The sequence below is a fragment of the Magallana gigas genome, chromosome 4, assembly GCF_963853765.1.
Source record: "Magallana gigas chromosome 4, xbMagGiga1.1, whole genome shotgun sequence".
NCBI lineage: Eukaryota > Metazoa > Mollusca > Bivalvia > Ostreida > Ostreidae > Magallana > Magallana gigas.
The window spans coordinates 48,543,375-48,558,961 of NC_088856.1; the positions used below are offsets into that span (position 1 = coordinate 48,543,375).

Here is a 15,587-nt window from a genome sequence, read left to right on the forward strand (position 1 = left end):
CTTAAGACCAAAATTTGTCATAAGATCTCATCATAGCTCAAAAAATTGTCATATCTTAAGGATAATCTTAAAAACTGTCAAAATACGGGTCTAAAGTCCATTTTTAACATGCATGGCGAGAGCTAATACTTTGGTCCACCATCGAAGGCCAAGTATAATTCGAATGTGCGCGACATTTGATTTTCATGCTGCCGTTAGTGTAGGTTGAAAAAATCAAACAAAACACATCGGTAATATCCATGCGTTTTTAAAAAAAAAAAATTAAAACATTAATCGGGTATATTTACATTTTCAACTGTCTTTGTCTGTGATAACATTACAAATCAATTTTGAACCCTAAAACCGAATAACATCAAAAAATATGAGTGACACAAAATGGGGGTGTCTTATAGCAAAACCGAAAAACGGTATTGGCTGCACGGCGCGCGTAGTAATACATTGCATGTGCTAAAAAAAAAGTAGTGGTTTTGAAATGTTTTCTTTTCGCACACAAAATGAATGAAAATTAAAATGAGCATGTAAAGGTTACCATTTAAAATAAAATTTATAGAAAAATATCTTAATATGCAATTTAAATATTTTATATAAACGGCTCGTCTGCTGATGAATAGATTTCTTATAATGATCGTCTGCTGATCACTTCATTTTTAATTTCGATCGAATGCAGCCACCATGAACGACGATATATCAGATGCGGTAAAATATGGCGATTTTGAAGTATTTAGTGGGGATAATTATGAAGCCCTCCTGCCAGAATTAAAACTAGAAGGTTTTGATTCTGATTTTGACAATTTTCTATCCGAAATGGTCGTTTCGGACTTCGATATAACATTAACCCAACAGGCATTTGCCGATTTGAAAAAATCCGATGATCCCGGGTTGCCAGCCCCAGAAACGCCAACAAGTACTCGTTTTGCCAAGCTTTCCGACGACGAAATTTAAGGATTTCAGGAACTCACACAATCAAAGGCTACAAAACAAAGCACCAAATGGGGTTTAAAGATTCTTACAGGTACGCTTCTTTTTTTTGTAAAAGTGAATATTAGTAAGCAGCAATTAAACGCAAACAAAAACAGCCCATATTATGCAGTTACAGTTTTTTCTCAAATAACTGTCAAAACATGGATATCATTGTGCGTTTTCTATTACAGATTGGCATATTGAAACGTTTGGAGTCCCTCTAGATCTGGCTGAGATTTGCGAGGAGGATCTGGCGAAAAAACTCAGTCGCTTTTACTGTGAAGCAAAACCCCAAAACCCGAAAAAGGAGCATACCTCCGAATATCATAAAAATACCATGAAAGCAATCAGAGCCGCCATAAACAGGCATTTATCCGACATCGGTCGAAATATAGACATTGTAAACGATAAAGCATTCAAAACTGCAAATAAAAGTTTGACCGGTCTCATGAAGCATAGAATGGTCACTGGAACTTCTCGCCCTACAACTCATAAGGAGATCATTCACAAATCAGATTTACAGAATATTTCTGCTTACCTGGAGAGTGCATATTCTTCTCCAGTCAATCTGCGACTTGCAATGTGGTACATCATCGCGATACATTTTGTGTCTCGTGGTCTTGAATTCCATCATCAGCTTCGAGTAGATTCCTTCGATTTCAAAGTTGACAAAGAAGGCTCCAAATATGCTTGTTTGAAGCATGAAACAAAACAAAAAAACTATCAAGTTGGCATTCACAAACTTGAAGCACTGAACGACAAAAGAATGTATGAAACTGGAAACGAAACTTGTCCTGTGAAGATGTTGAAGTTCTTCTTGTCTAAAACGGACCCAAATGCGTCTCATCTTTTCAATAAATGCGTTAAAGATACCATTTCTTACCCGAAAGATTGCAACATATGGTACACAGCCGATCCCATGAAAAAGCGATCATATGTTAATTTCCTTCCGGATATTTGCAAGGCCGCCGGGTGCAAACGTTACACAGCTCACTGTCTAAGAGCGACAGCAATTCAGGCCATGAACGACGCTGGATTTGAAGCAAGACACATCATGTACTTCTCCGGGCATCGCAACGAAGCTTCCATACGTAGCTATAATCGTGAACTGTCTTCTACCCAAAAAAAAAGTGCGAGTGCAACTTTATCTACAATAACCACCGCAAGTGTCAAAATAAATGATCCATCTGAAGATTCATGTGTAATTTCCGGCCAACAATCACAGAATCTTCAAATCGTTCCCTATAATTCTGAAAATTCCAACTTACCTGTCAAAAATGAACTTAATTGTTCCACCATGTCCGACTCGAGCATTAAATCTGGAGTTTTGAATAACTCCCGCTTTGAGAACTGTTCCATTACCATCAAGTACAATCTCGACTGAGGTGTAGATCGACCGCCTTACCGCGCAGGAGGAAAGTACCTTCCGCTATCACGAAATAAACACTCTAGTTATTTACTATTTTGCAACTACACCCTTTTTTTAAAAAAATCAAATGATATTTGATTTGATATTTTGTTGTATCGACTTAATAAATTTGAAAATTTGACTCTTCAATACATGTCTGTGAGTTTTCATATACAACACACGTGTGATGCAAGTGTCAAATGACGTATTCCTGGGGCGCCAGTGGGGTTTGCATAATTATACGAATTAAAACAACGGTAAAAATGTTATAATTATTAGATCTTTAATCCTGCACATTAGAAATAATATAAATATAAGTAATAAGGAATCATTCTTTGAATATTATGAGGTGATAATTTCGGTCAGAGCGTGGTCAAATCTATCATAAAGCCCTTCGGGCTTTATTTGATTTGACCACGCCCCGACCGAAATTATCACCTCATAATACTCAAAGAATGATTCCTTATTCCTTATAAAAAGCTACTACAGACAGCATTGGTCTCTGGTATTGTATAATATGCACGAAATCGAGAGAATATGAGTCGCTTGATTGAGACCGTGTGTCTTTTTTTTTTTACTCAGAATTGAAATATTGACAGAACGCCAAAAGAAGCATGTACTTTATATATATTTTTTTTCATTCAGAATTAATTAATGAACTGCAATATAAACTGCGATATGCCAAATAAGGAGGGATAGGGCACTGAAAAAATAACTTTGATGTGATCCCAGAAAATTTTTTTAGTCAGATGATCAACATTAAAAAAATCCATCTGGTGACATTTTACGGTAGTTTTCATACATGTGAAAGAACAAAACTGAATCTTTGGACAGAAAAACAAGAACTGCATGTAATAACTTATTTGGAGATAATGGTGATGCTTCTGACCGTGTTCGAGATCAAGACCTCAGTGCACCCCCCGCGCGTTTCAAGTCATATTGATACCTTTTTCGTATCTTCTGCCTCCTTCTTCAGAGCATTTCCAACAGAGACATTCTTTCTTGAAACTAAATTTCAACCGTGTCTCTAAAATTGGACACTGCACATCGAAGACATTTTCACATGGATGGTTGTTCTCACGCACGGTTATTACCTGTTTACTTTATGAAAATACTTTTTATTCCTTCAGTTTATGTATAATTTTTAGTATATAAAATATATCAATGATTTAATCACAAAATTTTATCATTATTATATTTTAGACAACTCAGTTGGTGAAGCGGATTTAATCACTAAAAAAAAACCTACAAGACCCAAAGTTGGTAAAAAAAATCTCCTTAGCTCGAATCGAGATATAGAATCGAATTCTTAGCTAGGAATTAGCTAAAACAATGTACGTTGGTTATATAAAATCGCCTTAAAACATTTAATGTTGTGCTTAATTACAGATATAGTTTACTGTTGATGTAATATGGTTTGAACATGGTCAGTTAATCCCATACGGTGCGAGAGTGAATGAATATGTTTTAAAAATAAATGTCCACATCATTCGGGGGAAAAACTCCGACAATTTATGAATTTTTTAAAGTCAACCTACTCAAACTCTCTCTCTCTCTCTCTCTCTCTTTCTCTCTCTCTTTCTCTCTCTCTCAGGATAAGATAGATTTTTTATCGTGAAATTTATATCTCATATATATGCAAACAAAGAAATATTAGATATATGCGTTAGACCTTATTGAACTAATTACAATTTCAATGATAAAAAATGCACATGCATGCGTGGATTATTATAAAGGATTGACAGGATAAGAAAGTGATTATTTAAAAAACTGCACGTATTTGTAGCTTGGGAACATGCATCATTAATGAAGTAATTCAAATTTTCTGAAAGACGTGGTTTTCTTTACATTTCTTTTTCGTTTGGCGACGGTTAAAAAAGGAAGAAGAAAGAGAATGGCGTAACGTTTTATTTAAAATGACAAAGAAAAGGATAAAAAGCCATTGTTTTCGATAATAACACTTGAAATTATCAATTAAACACAAAACTGCATCCCGCAACGCTAAAAAAATAGTACGGCGCGTTGTGTTAGATTGTTACGGTAAAACATGAATTTGATAACGTCATGCTTGGCACTGAAGCGTAATAACGTCTTTTTTGACGTGGCAGCGAAAGGGTTAATGCATATACATGTACATGCTCACACGCTTTTATTCTTGCTTTCTTTTGTTCGTACTTGTATATAGAACAAATGACTATTTGCGGTATTAATCATTTTCCCCCAAAAATTAAAGTTTTATAAAGAGCTGTAAGAATTAGGTTGAAGATAGTTAAAATCATATTGAAAATAAGAGTGTAAAAGGTTATCACAACAGTGACGTCATGATGTAGAAATGACGTCATGAAGATTGCCTGATTTTGAAAAATTGATGCTAAACAACAAATAAGCAATGATGAATAAAGTTAAGATTAGAGTGATTGGCGTCCACTGTATAAAGATTAATGAAGATTTGATTTGTATTCAATACTATTTAAAAATTGGTGGCAGATATTTGACCATACCGCGAATAATCCTTTATGCTTTACTGAAAAATTATATGGATTTTTTTTTCACACACAGAAATAGTGTCACATATTTTTTTAGATAATCAGATTTATTTAAGCAATCGTGCAAAATAGTTTTTGAAGATATAAATTGGAAAGGCAATGGGTGTCAAGTTTTGCGTGAGAAAATGTACCGTATTTAAAGTCTTTTTACAGCACCATGTGGTCTTCTATTGCAGTCTAATCAGGTAAGAGTAAGATATAAATTCGGGTTTTTTTTCAACTTTTACACTTACAAATGATTACAAATGATTGATTGCACTTCTAAGACTGTTTTGCTTACTAGATAAAACTTGATTATACATGTGCAATTATCATCGTAAACGTTAAAATAAGTATAATTTGTTTTTTTTAATCGGGTAAAGATACAAATTATGACACGTATTGTTTTAAAATAATTTCGCTTTTTTCATTATTCAACTGCAAAATTACTCGTTTTTATACAATATTTTTTCATCGTATTTGGGTGTATTTAATAATAAGCATATTTATTAATTATAATTGGATACATACTTACAAGTTCATATGAATTACAGAAAAATGCTATGCATCGTCTCTTTTACTTCTTGCATTTAGAAAGCAACGAAGCTCACTTAATTCATATTTGATGATCCGTTTGTTCATTTATTATTCTAAACGTTGTTTAAAAATGATATAAGTTGTTCTATTGTTCTTTCTACTTTAATGAAGCATACAATTAACATTTTTTTTTAGGAGAAAAATTACTCATTATGTTTCATGGCGAAATATCAATTTGGATAATATACCATTGAAGGAAACAAGAATACAACTTCTGGTATTTAAAACCAAACCAAGGCATCATTAGCAGAAGAAAGGGACAAGAGAAACAACCAGTATGTCGCAAAATCAAACCGGTCCAGGTGCTGTTTTTGAAAAGTATAAAAAGTTCTTGGAAAACCTTGCGTCGACAAAATATGAGGTGGACGCAATCTTCAAATATCGTGACTTTTATGGAGAGTGGGGAATGGCATGCGTTCGCTATATTAACCCATATCTATGGACTATTCCTCTCATTGCAGCAATTTTACTTGTGGTTACTTTAAAAAAACAACAGCTTTTTGGGCAGATGCAGAAATGTTTAATCTTAATAATGGCAATTGATGTATTTTTCGCTACGGTTATAGGTCTAAAGGATGCAGTTTTTAATTTTATGAATTGGAACTATGGTTTTGTCGAATTTAAACTCTGTAGGTTCATGTTGGTGTTCATTCGATTTCAAACAGCTGTTCACGCTACCTCGCTTTGGATCAAATCTCTTCTGCTTCTACATCGGGTTTCCATGTTTCTATTTCCCTTTAAATTCAGACTAGTAAATTTCAAATTATTTTTTATTCCTTTTTTTTCTTTACATATAATTGTAGTAGTTTCTTATTGTGCCTTGGTATATACAGTCCCTATACGAAGTCTCCCTACAATACAAGAATACACATCTGGAATGAAACTTAAAAAAATCGATGCATGCGTCTTGGATCAAAGAATGGTCACTCCTGATGCATCGTTTTACATATTTGAACAAAATTTTACTTTCTTTGCTCAAACTGTATACCTCAGTTTTCTGCCAATTTGCATTCATTTTATTTGTACAGTTTTCCTTATATTTCTAGTAAGAAAGGAAATTAAAAAGATGTCTTATTTAGTCCCTATCAGTAACTTAAAAGCTTTAAGAAATGTTAAATATTTAATTTTAATAAAAATACACATTTATTTGGGTATTTCCTTTTTCCTTCAGGAGAGTCCAATTTTAGTTTCAATTGTTTATGGTAGTTTTGTCCAAAGCTTAGCCGGATTAAAAAACGCGAATTCTTTAGTATCAATTTTTATGTTTCAAACGTTTGCAATAGGCAAACCGATCGATTTATTGATTTACGCAAGCCTCAGTCAAAAAGTTAAAACTGAACTTCTGAATATAATTTGCTGTAGAAACAAGAAAAATAAAATATAATTAAGTGGTTTTTATTTCAAAAAAATACTAAGCCCCTTTTAAGGGAAAATGAACTACTTTATTTTAGCGATTAGTTTTGCAGTTGAATCCCAATTCCGCAGTAACACATTCTCTAACTGTTGATAAGGTCTCCGAATATAGGTTGTTGTGGTTTTTTTTGCATTATACGTATATTGTCATTTTCGGTTATACGATATCCAATCACGCTAGAGAAAATATTGTTTAGCATATCAATAAAATAACACTGGTGACAGGGACGAATAAGATAAAAACATGAAATCGCAGCAGTTGTTATAAATGTCTTACATGCTTGGACATCGAAGTCATAAGTCAATACAGGAACTACATGTGCTGTATAATGTAGATCAATGGACGAAAGGTATGGCATCGGTGGAAGGGGGAAAACTGTAACACGACGGATGTGACGTATACCGATGAAATGACGTAAGGCTATACAGAGGAAACGTGAGCAGTAAAAGTTCAACGAAAAAAAACCAGTTAACGGTCTATGTCGAAAACAATCAATTCGATTTAAAAATATATTTTAGAATAAATGGCTGATCGATCAATGATTTTGCACTAAAACTTTAACAAATTAACTTGAAGGGTATGTCCATTTATATTCAGAACGAGATGTTTATCTGTTGTTGTTTTTTTTTTATATAGAGAAATGATATATGGTAAATTGTGTATAATGTTGTTATAAGATATTCTAATCTGTCCCAAGTGTCTGCCTTCAACACATCTTGCTTAATATTGCGATGATCTTTGTGCTAAAACTACGTTTTTAATTATAATGAGAGAAGTCCAGATTATCTGTTTTGAAACGCCCCTCTACCGCCTCAGGTTTCAATACAAGACCAATAAATAGAAAGTCTGCTTTTTAACGGACATGAAACACCCAAGTTATAACGCTGATAAATTGTTCGAGGTTTTTCAAATGGAGAAAATATGTAAACATTTCCCATTATAAATCTTCTTAAGGAATTTCCTTTCTATAATGTTAAATTATCCGGGTACGTGTACATAAGTTGATGGTTGAAGTGTCAATGAAAAAATCTTAGATTTCCCCACTAACATTTGAAGTTCTTTCAATGACTGTATAATTTTTAGTTTGTACTTCTTCGTGTTCACACCATTCATATCGCCATAACATAAAAATGAAATATAAAAACCAAAATATAAAAATTGTTGATCAGTCTTAAGCTTTCTATTGCTTGTACTTCAAGAATGCAATTCATTTATAAGGTGTAATAACTGCATTTTTTCTGAAATCATCAAACATAACTAATAAGCAGGGATATATATATATATATATATATATATATATATATATATATATATATATATATATATATATATATATATATATATATATATACCACTTCCTCTTGTATGCCATATTCATTAAACATAATTGAAAACGGTCTCGTCAACCATGCTTTTTCAGCCATTAACACAAACTAATGAAAACAAAAGTCCCCAAATAAATAACGTTTGGTTTTGTGGTGATCGGCCGTTCACAGTGTTGTCCATAGGAGGCAACTGGCAAATTTTATTAGTTGTGCACGCATTGTGCCTTGCACTTCTTGACTCACTTTGCGATGACAACTCATTTAATCATTTAATTACACGTAGATAACTTAAAACGTAACTCTTACAAATGTAATATCTGTTTTCCATAAAATTAAACATTTATACAGTTAATAATATTATAATTCAAATCACGCCTTTCATAACATATGCTTAATAATATTTATCGGAAGTATAATTAACTTACTAAAAGTAAAGCTTATTCATGCCTTGCTTATTCGAAAATCAACAAACCCGTGCTATTGTATAGTTTATTGCATGTAGCGTAAAACACTAAATGAAAGGAAGCTAAAAAAAATGATGTACAATAAATCAATTTATTTTTTTCTACTATGCAAGATTATAAATTGTATTTTTTTTTTCACTTAAAACCCCGGAACAATGAATAAATCAGAAAAATCGACCAATTAATTCAAAGTTCCCGCCGCTATGGTAGCTGTCATTGAACTTAATCTATGACGTCACACTTTCTATACCGGATCGTTTTATTAACATAGCATCAGTATTTGATTAGCAAGTTGTGATATCGCTCTAATTGACAAGTTTTGGAAAATCAATTTAAGACCATTCTTTCACCTTCAACTTTCCACTTAATTACAAACCAACTTCAGAGGAACATGTTCGTTGAAATCTAAAAACGGAGGTTTGTGTCAGAGAATATCCGCGTAGTTGTTGAAATTATCAACAGATGTCAAGTATCATAGAAATTGTCTGCCGTTGTTATTTCGACATGGTATTCCGACTTTAGAGAATGTATTAAAGCATCTCGATCACAACTATAACATACTTATTCAGTTAAAGAACTACTTTTGACTTGTCGCACATATACTAAGGAACCATCAACATAACTGGATTCATTCTCGATATAGTATAATGCTGGTATACATGTAAGTACTACAGGGGCAGAAGGAAATGTCAAACTAAGTGTTTACATATTTTAACCAAGATGTTTGTGGTAATTATATGACAAACGGCCCATGGGCCACATCGCTCACCTGAACAACGGTTCCTTATAAATTGTTGTAACTTACTGAATTGAATTTTTTAGATATTAATTTTTTTTATCTCCAAACTGCAACCGTGTAACAACCATTTTGTTGCATGGTCTTTGTTTAAAGATTGAATAATAAATGTTTTCAGGGATTTAAAAGGTAACACTGTATTTAGATAAACAGCCAATAGCGTTCCGAGATATAATCACTTTTTTGTATGTGGAATAAAAGTGACAGAATGAAAATTTTACTTTCTTTTTTCCATGCCTTGCACTTGTAAAGTTGATTTTAATGACTATTTAATGGTCTAATTAATTTTCAGTTAAATGGTTTGTCTGTTAGACATTCTAAGGAAATAAATAATTAATTAAATGGAAATTTGTGGTCATTAAAGTGTTACCATGCAACAAGGATAAATTGATTTACAATTTTTTTGATATTTTTCAATCTGTTCAAAATGATGTTATTACAAACACACATCAAAACCAAGATATTGTTTTGATTGAAGTATATTTGAGAGAAAAAAAAAATACAAATATGCTTGACTTGTTGGACACATATTTATAAATTTTGGAAAAAGGCGAAACAAGATATTACACAATTAATGTATTAACCAAGACAAGAAAAGCGATTAAGAAAGGTGCACAAAAAACGTTTAGTAATTGTCAGACTCTAAAACATAGCATAAATGGTAACACAGCAGAAACATTTTGCATATGTAATGGTAATTCAAGGATCACTAGCAATGTGAAAATTAGAGTAAATTTTGATGAAGAGGTTTTTGGAATTTTTAGAATTAAAAAAAGAAGAAGAGTAAAACAGTAAAATTATAGATTATTTAAATAGAAAAAAATGTAACGAAACAATAGTTATCGTCCATAATCGTATTTAAAGTGTTGGAAGGAAAACTTTTAATTTACTTGTAATAGAACAGAATTTCTGTCACTACAATGTAGCACGACATAGAAACTAAAGGAAAGTATTGTAAAAAAAAAAAGAAAAAAAAAAGTAATAGCGAGCGCAGCTCGCTGGCGCGCAGCGCGAGCGAAGCGAGCTCTAAGAACCCGTGTGCGAAGGAAAAAGAACGAGCTAAACCTATAGAGTTCATCAAACAAAATTTTTTGTCTACGTCCCATAATGCTCTCTAATGTTTTCACCCGTGGTGCTATGCCAAAAATGGCCGACTTTCAACTCGTAATTTACGGTGACTTAAAGTTTGAAGACACGTTTTGAGTACCGCATATGCTTTGGCGAGACTCAAAAGATTTGTTACATGCTTCCATACCTTCGTATTGAGTCGAGAAACGTAAACAAAGACGAACAAAGTCATGGATGACGTCACAGTGCACGCGTGCTATATTTCCCGCGATAAATTTAGAGGTGGATCAAACATCTGTAATGAGTGTACTGGCTTTTTCAGTATAGACTGCGATACCTGCCTCAATGACATATAATTTTTTTAAATCTTTTTTTCATATAGAGATTATATATATATATATATATATATATATATATATATATATATATATATATATATATATATATATTTTATATACTAGCAAGAGCCATACTTTACTGTCACATCGATCCATTTTTAAGCTAATTGTGCATGCATGTACGGTAGGCAGATACGTAGGGAGTAGAGAGGAAATGAACAATTGGACATTTTGAACTAAATAAAAAGGAATAAAATGAAAAAATAAACAGGTAAAAAATTATGTAGATATTGCATATAGTCAGACCATTAAATTTAAAAGTGGGAAACTACACACCTACAAACAGGTACCGGTCTCTCTCTCTCTCTCTCTCTCTCTCTCTCTCTCTCTCTCTCTCTCTCTTGGGGTAAGGGGTTGCAGTGGCGTAGCTTCCATTGTGGCAATGAGTCAACTGCCTCACTAGAATTTTTTTGACCATCAATGGGATTTTCCCTCCCACGTAGTAGAAATTCTTTCTTTTGTAAATTTAAGAATTAAACAAATCCCAATTTTCATGTCATATTCCGCATTTTACTCACCATCCAGTTGGTTCAGTCCCTTGAGAGAGATCTTTCTCCGCAATGAGACGCTTGAAACATTAGGGAAGGTCAACCGAGGACCGTCTGGTTAGCCTTGCCTTACTTTTTGTTCACAGGCACCAAATGGTCTCAGTTGATAATATTCTCACAAAATTTGCAAACTCCCCCCCCAAAAAAACCCCCACCGAATCGGCCCATTAAATTTTGAAGTAAAACAACGATTAATTTTTTTTTTTTCAAATAAAATTGTTCATTCATCTAAAATATGTTAAAAGTTTTATTTTATTATATACTGTCGTATACACATTTTTGAATTATAAAGAATTCAAACATTGAGTATACGAACATCGTGTTCTCAATTTTTTAATTTCTTATAATTCAAAAATTTGTATACGGCAATACTGTGAATAGATGCTGGTCTAAAATGTAAAATAACAAAACTTCCTTGCGGACAATGGTTTTTTTTCACATTTTAAAACTCCTAAATTCATTTTTCGTAGGGGGGCTTCGCCCTCTGAACCTCCCACCAGAGGAGAGCCGGGGGGGGGGGGGCGCTGGGGGCCCCAGGCGGCCCTCAGACCCCTGCCGCAATGAATTTGCCTCACTAGAATATTATCTCAAGCTACGCCCCTGGGTTGCGCTCTATCTATCATAACCATTAAAATTCACTGGCGTTGGAAGCAAATTGAAAGTGGGGGGGGGGGGGCTTGACTAATCCTCAGAAATATTAAAAAAAAAATCTAATTCCCAAAATCACGAAAATCCTAATCCAAGGGGGGAGGGGGGTAGTATGCCTATGACTCCAACTTCTCCATATTTCAACCTTTTTAGGAATAATTATATTTCCTGCGAGAAAAAGTGGGGGGGGGGGGCTAGGTCTAATTTTGCAAAAAAGTGGGGGACGGGGGTTCCGACGCCAATGATTAATTTAGTACCTTTGGCATACTTATTGTAGAGCGATACTCTTTCAAAAATTCTTTGAATTTCGTTGATACCCAAATAAAACTATAAGTTGGCAATAATGCAAGGTATGTGTAATTCTTGCTGCGCTCGCCAGAACGGTAGCACCGTAAAACATTACAAACTACATTAAAAAATGAGAAAATTATTATTGACTAAATGGACAATAACTGTATTACTTTACACAAAATGTAGCAAAAGGAACTCAAGCTAACATAATAAACATTGTATCTGTTCAACAATTAAACTTGACAGTAGCTTAACCATTTGAAAACAATTTTACTGTTAACAAAGTTTACATCAGTGGTGCATCAAAATCTTCAATTTACTTCCAAAATTCTCAAGATTTGAGATTGTGAATAAGTAGTTACTTCAACTTTGATGTTCAATTTGACAGAAAATAATGTGTGATATCGTTTTCAGATTTGAACTCTGTCGTTTGACGGAAGTTATCAGGAACAAAATGTGATATTGCGATTTTCTTGGGCTGAGCATTTGAATAAAAAAGAAGTATGTTTAAAGTTACAAAGGTAAATTTTGATAGGAAAACAGCCAAGTTATACATTATTTAAATAGAAAAAATATAAGAATAATATATCTATTGTCCATAAACATTTTATGGCAGTTGGTCAAGGAAAACTTTCAATTTACTTGCTGTACTTCTGTCACTAGCACGGCACAAAAGCCTAAGGTAAGTGAGCTAAAAAAATAAATAGTACTACCTACATAAGAAAAAAAATTATTATTGACCCAATGGACAATAACTGTGTTACTTTTCACAAAATGTAGCAAAAGGAACTCAAGTTAACAGATATAAACATTGTATCTGTTCAGAAATTAAACCTGTACAGTAGTTTAAACATTTGAAAACAATTTTACTGTTAACAAACTTTACATCAGTGGTGCATCAGAATCTTCAATTGCTTCCAAAATTCTCAAGATCTGAGATTGTAAAGAAGTAAATATAACTTTGAAGTTTGACTTTGTCAAAAAATAATCTTTTTTATAATGTTTTGAGAATTTAACTCTTTTGTTTGAGAGAAGTTACAAAGAAGAAAATCCGATATTGCAATTATCTTGACCATTTGAATGAAAAAAAAGTATGTTTAAAGTTAAAAAGATAAATTGTGTACAGTAAAACAGTAAATTTATACATAATTAAATAGAAAAAATATAACGATACAATAGTTATCGTCCATAAACGTATTTAAAGTGGTTGAGAGGAAAACTTTTAATTGACTTGTAATAAATCAGTATTTCTGTCACTAGCATGGCACAGACACGAAAGTAAAGTATTGTAAAAAAAAAATAATACTAACTACTAGTAAATTAAAAAAAAAGAAAACAGAAAATTATTATTGACCCAATGGACAATAACTGCGTTATTTTTCAAAAAATGTAGCAAAAGGAACTTGAGTTAACAGAAATACACATCGTATCTGTTCGAAAATGAAACCTGTACAGTAGCTTTAACATTTGAAAAAATTCACTGTTAACAAAGTTTACATCAGTGCTGCATCAAAATCTTCAATTTGCTTCCAAAATTCTCAAGATTTGAGATTGTGAAGAAGTAACTTCAACTTTGAAGTTTGACTTTGACAGAAAGTAATCTTCGATTTCGTTGTCAGAATTTAACTCTCTTGTTTCACGGAAGTTAGTTAGTACATTATGTGATATTGTCATTTTCTTTGGCTGATCATTTGATTCAAATCTACAATTGATCTGGATTTTAAATGATTTTTTGTTTTTTGTCTCATTTGACAAGTTGGTCATTTTACTGTATTGAATACTCCGAATGCTTTGTTACAAGCACTGCATAGTGTGAAGGAGATACATGATACTGCATCGATTATTAATGTATCAATAACACTGATCGCATCAGTTTCTGCAGTGTTTACAGATTCAATGTCCTTCATTCTATCAATGATGCTGTCTAGGCAAGTTGTGATTGACTTGATGCCATCAAAACTACGAAGCGATACAGATGTCCTCTTGTAAGATTTCACAATTTCCAGCTGGCTAATGTGTTTGCTACAAGCACAGACTTGAATTGTGTCAGTTGCATCAGCTACTGTAATATACGACTTTCTGATTACTTCACCAGATTTAATAGCTTGTAGAGTTGGATCCATTTTGTTCATTACTTTTGCTTCAATTGTAATCTACAATGAAACAATAGATAAGATATTTAATATGAAATTGAAATTAAAATTGTTAAAAGTATTGCATAACCCTTATGAAGCAGGATTTATGGAAAGGCTTTTTTGCAAAAAAGAATGACTTGTTGTGGCTTTGAATTTCACATTTAGGTATATTGATGACATCAATTGCTGTGGAATATTAAAATTTGCGTTGCTCAATTTCTGGGTATTTGTGGGTGTTTGTTACCCATGAATTTATATCATCAACGAAAAGTAATTATGAAAGTCATTGAGTTTAGTTTTCTCAATGAAAGTAAAAATAACACATCATTGAAATTACATTGGCACCAATATGGAAAAATCACATAATCCATACAAATTTGCTCTCACAAATTTTAATTATTCCACAGTTATAACTGTGTTTCCATTTGTATATCACTTTAAGTATCCAAGGGTAATTGAAATTAAGGATATAATTGAGTCTGGATTACCAGTTTTATTATTTAAATATTTTACTTCAAGGAGTCTTGAATGATAACTTAAGAACAAAACTTAATGATAAATGTGATAATTTCAATTTTTGCGTTGTCAGCTTTCCTTATTTATGTAGGAATATACTGTAAAACGAGAAAATATGGCGCACTACAAATTTGAGCGCCTTTTGCGCAATTGCCTCTGAGCGCTAAAATTAATAGTGCGCCAACAATTTTCCATATGTATTAAATTTCTTCAAGTTGCAAAACAATAACGTCAGTCCATTTTTAAGGGTATATAGAAGAGTTCATTTTAATATTTAATATCAGATGCTGTCGGTTCTGTTTGTTTAAACAATTACACAGGTAAACGGTTTTTGGTTATCGGGTATTAGTGCCTAAACATAGATTAATTAATTCAGTTTTAATTGCTATTTAATATCTCTCATTAGCACCTTGAAATTTGGGCTTCTCCCCATGCCACTTCCATTTAGCGCCTCGAGGTGAAAATGTGATTAAGCGTTGCGATCGTTAACGCTG

At 32.7% G+C, this 15,587-nt stretch overlaps 1 long non-coding RNA gene across 1 annotated transcript; it reads left to right on the forward strand.

Moving 5' to 3' along the window:
- Nucleotides 1-458: 458 nt before the first annotated feature.
- Nucleotides 459-2,200, forward strand: LOC117681239 (uncharacterized). The gene is made up of 2 exons (XR_010713323.1): nt 459-1,012; nt 1,152-2,200. It is a non-coding gene; the product is annotated as an uncharacterized lncRNA (long non-coding RNA).
- Nucleotides 2,201-15,587: the final 13,387 nt, after the last annotated feature.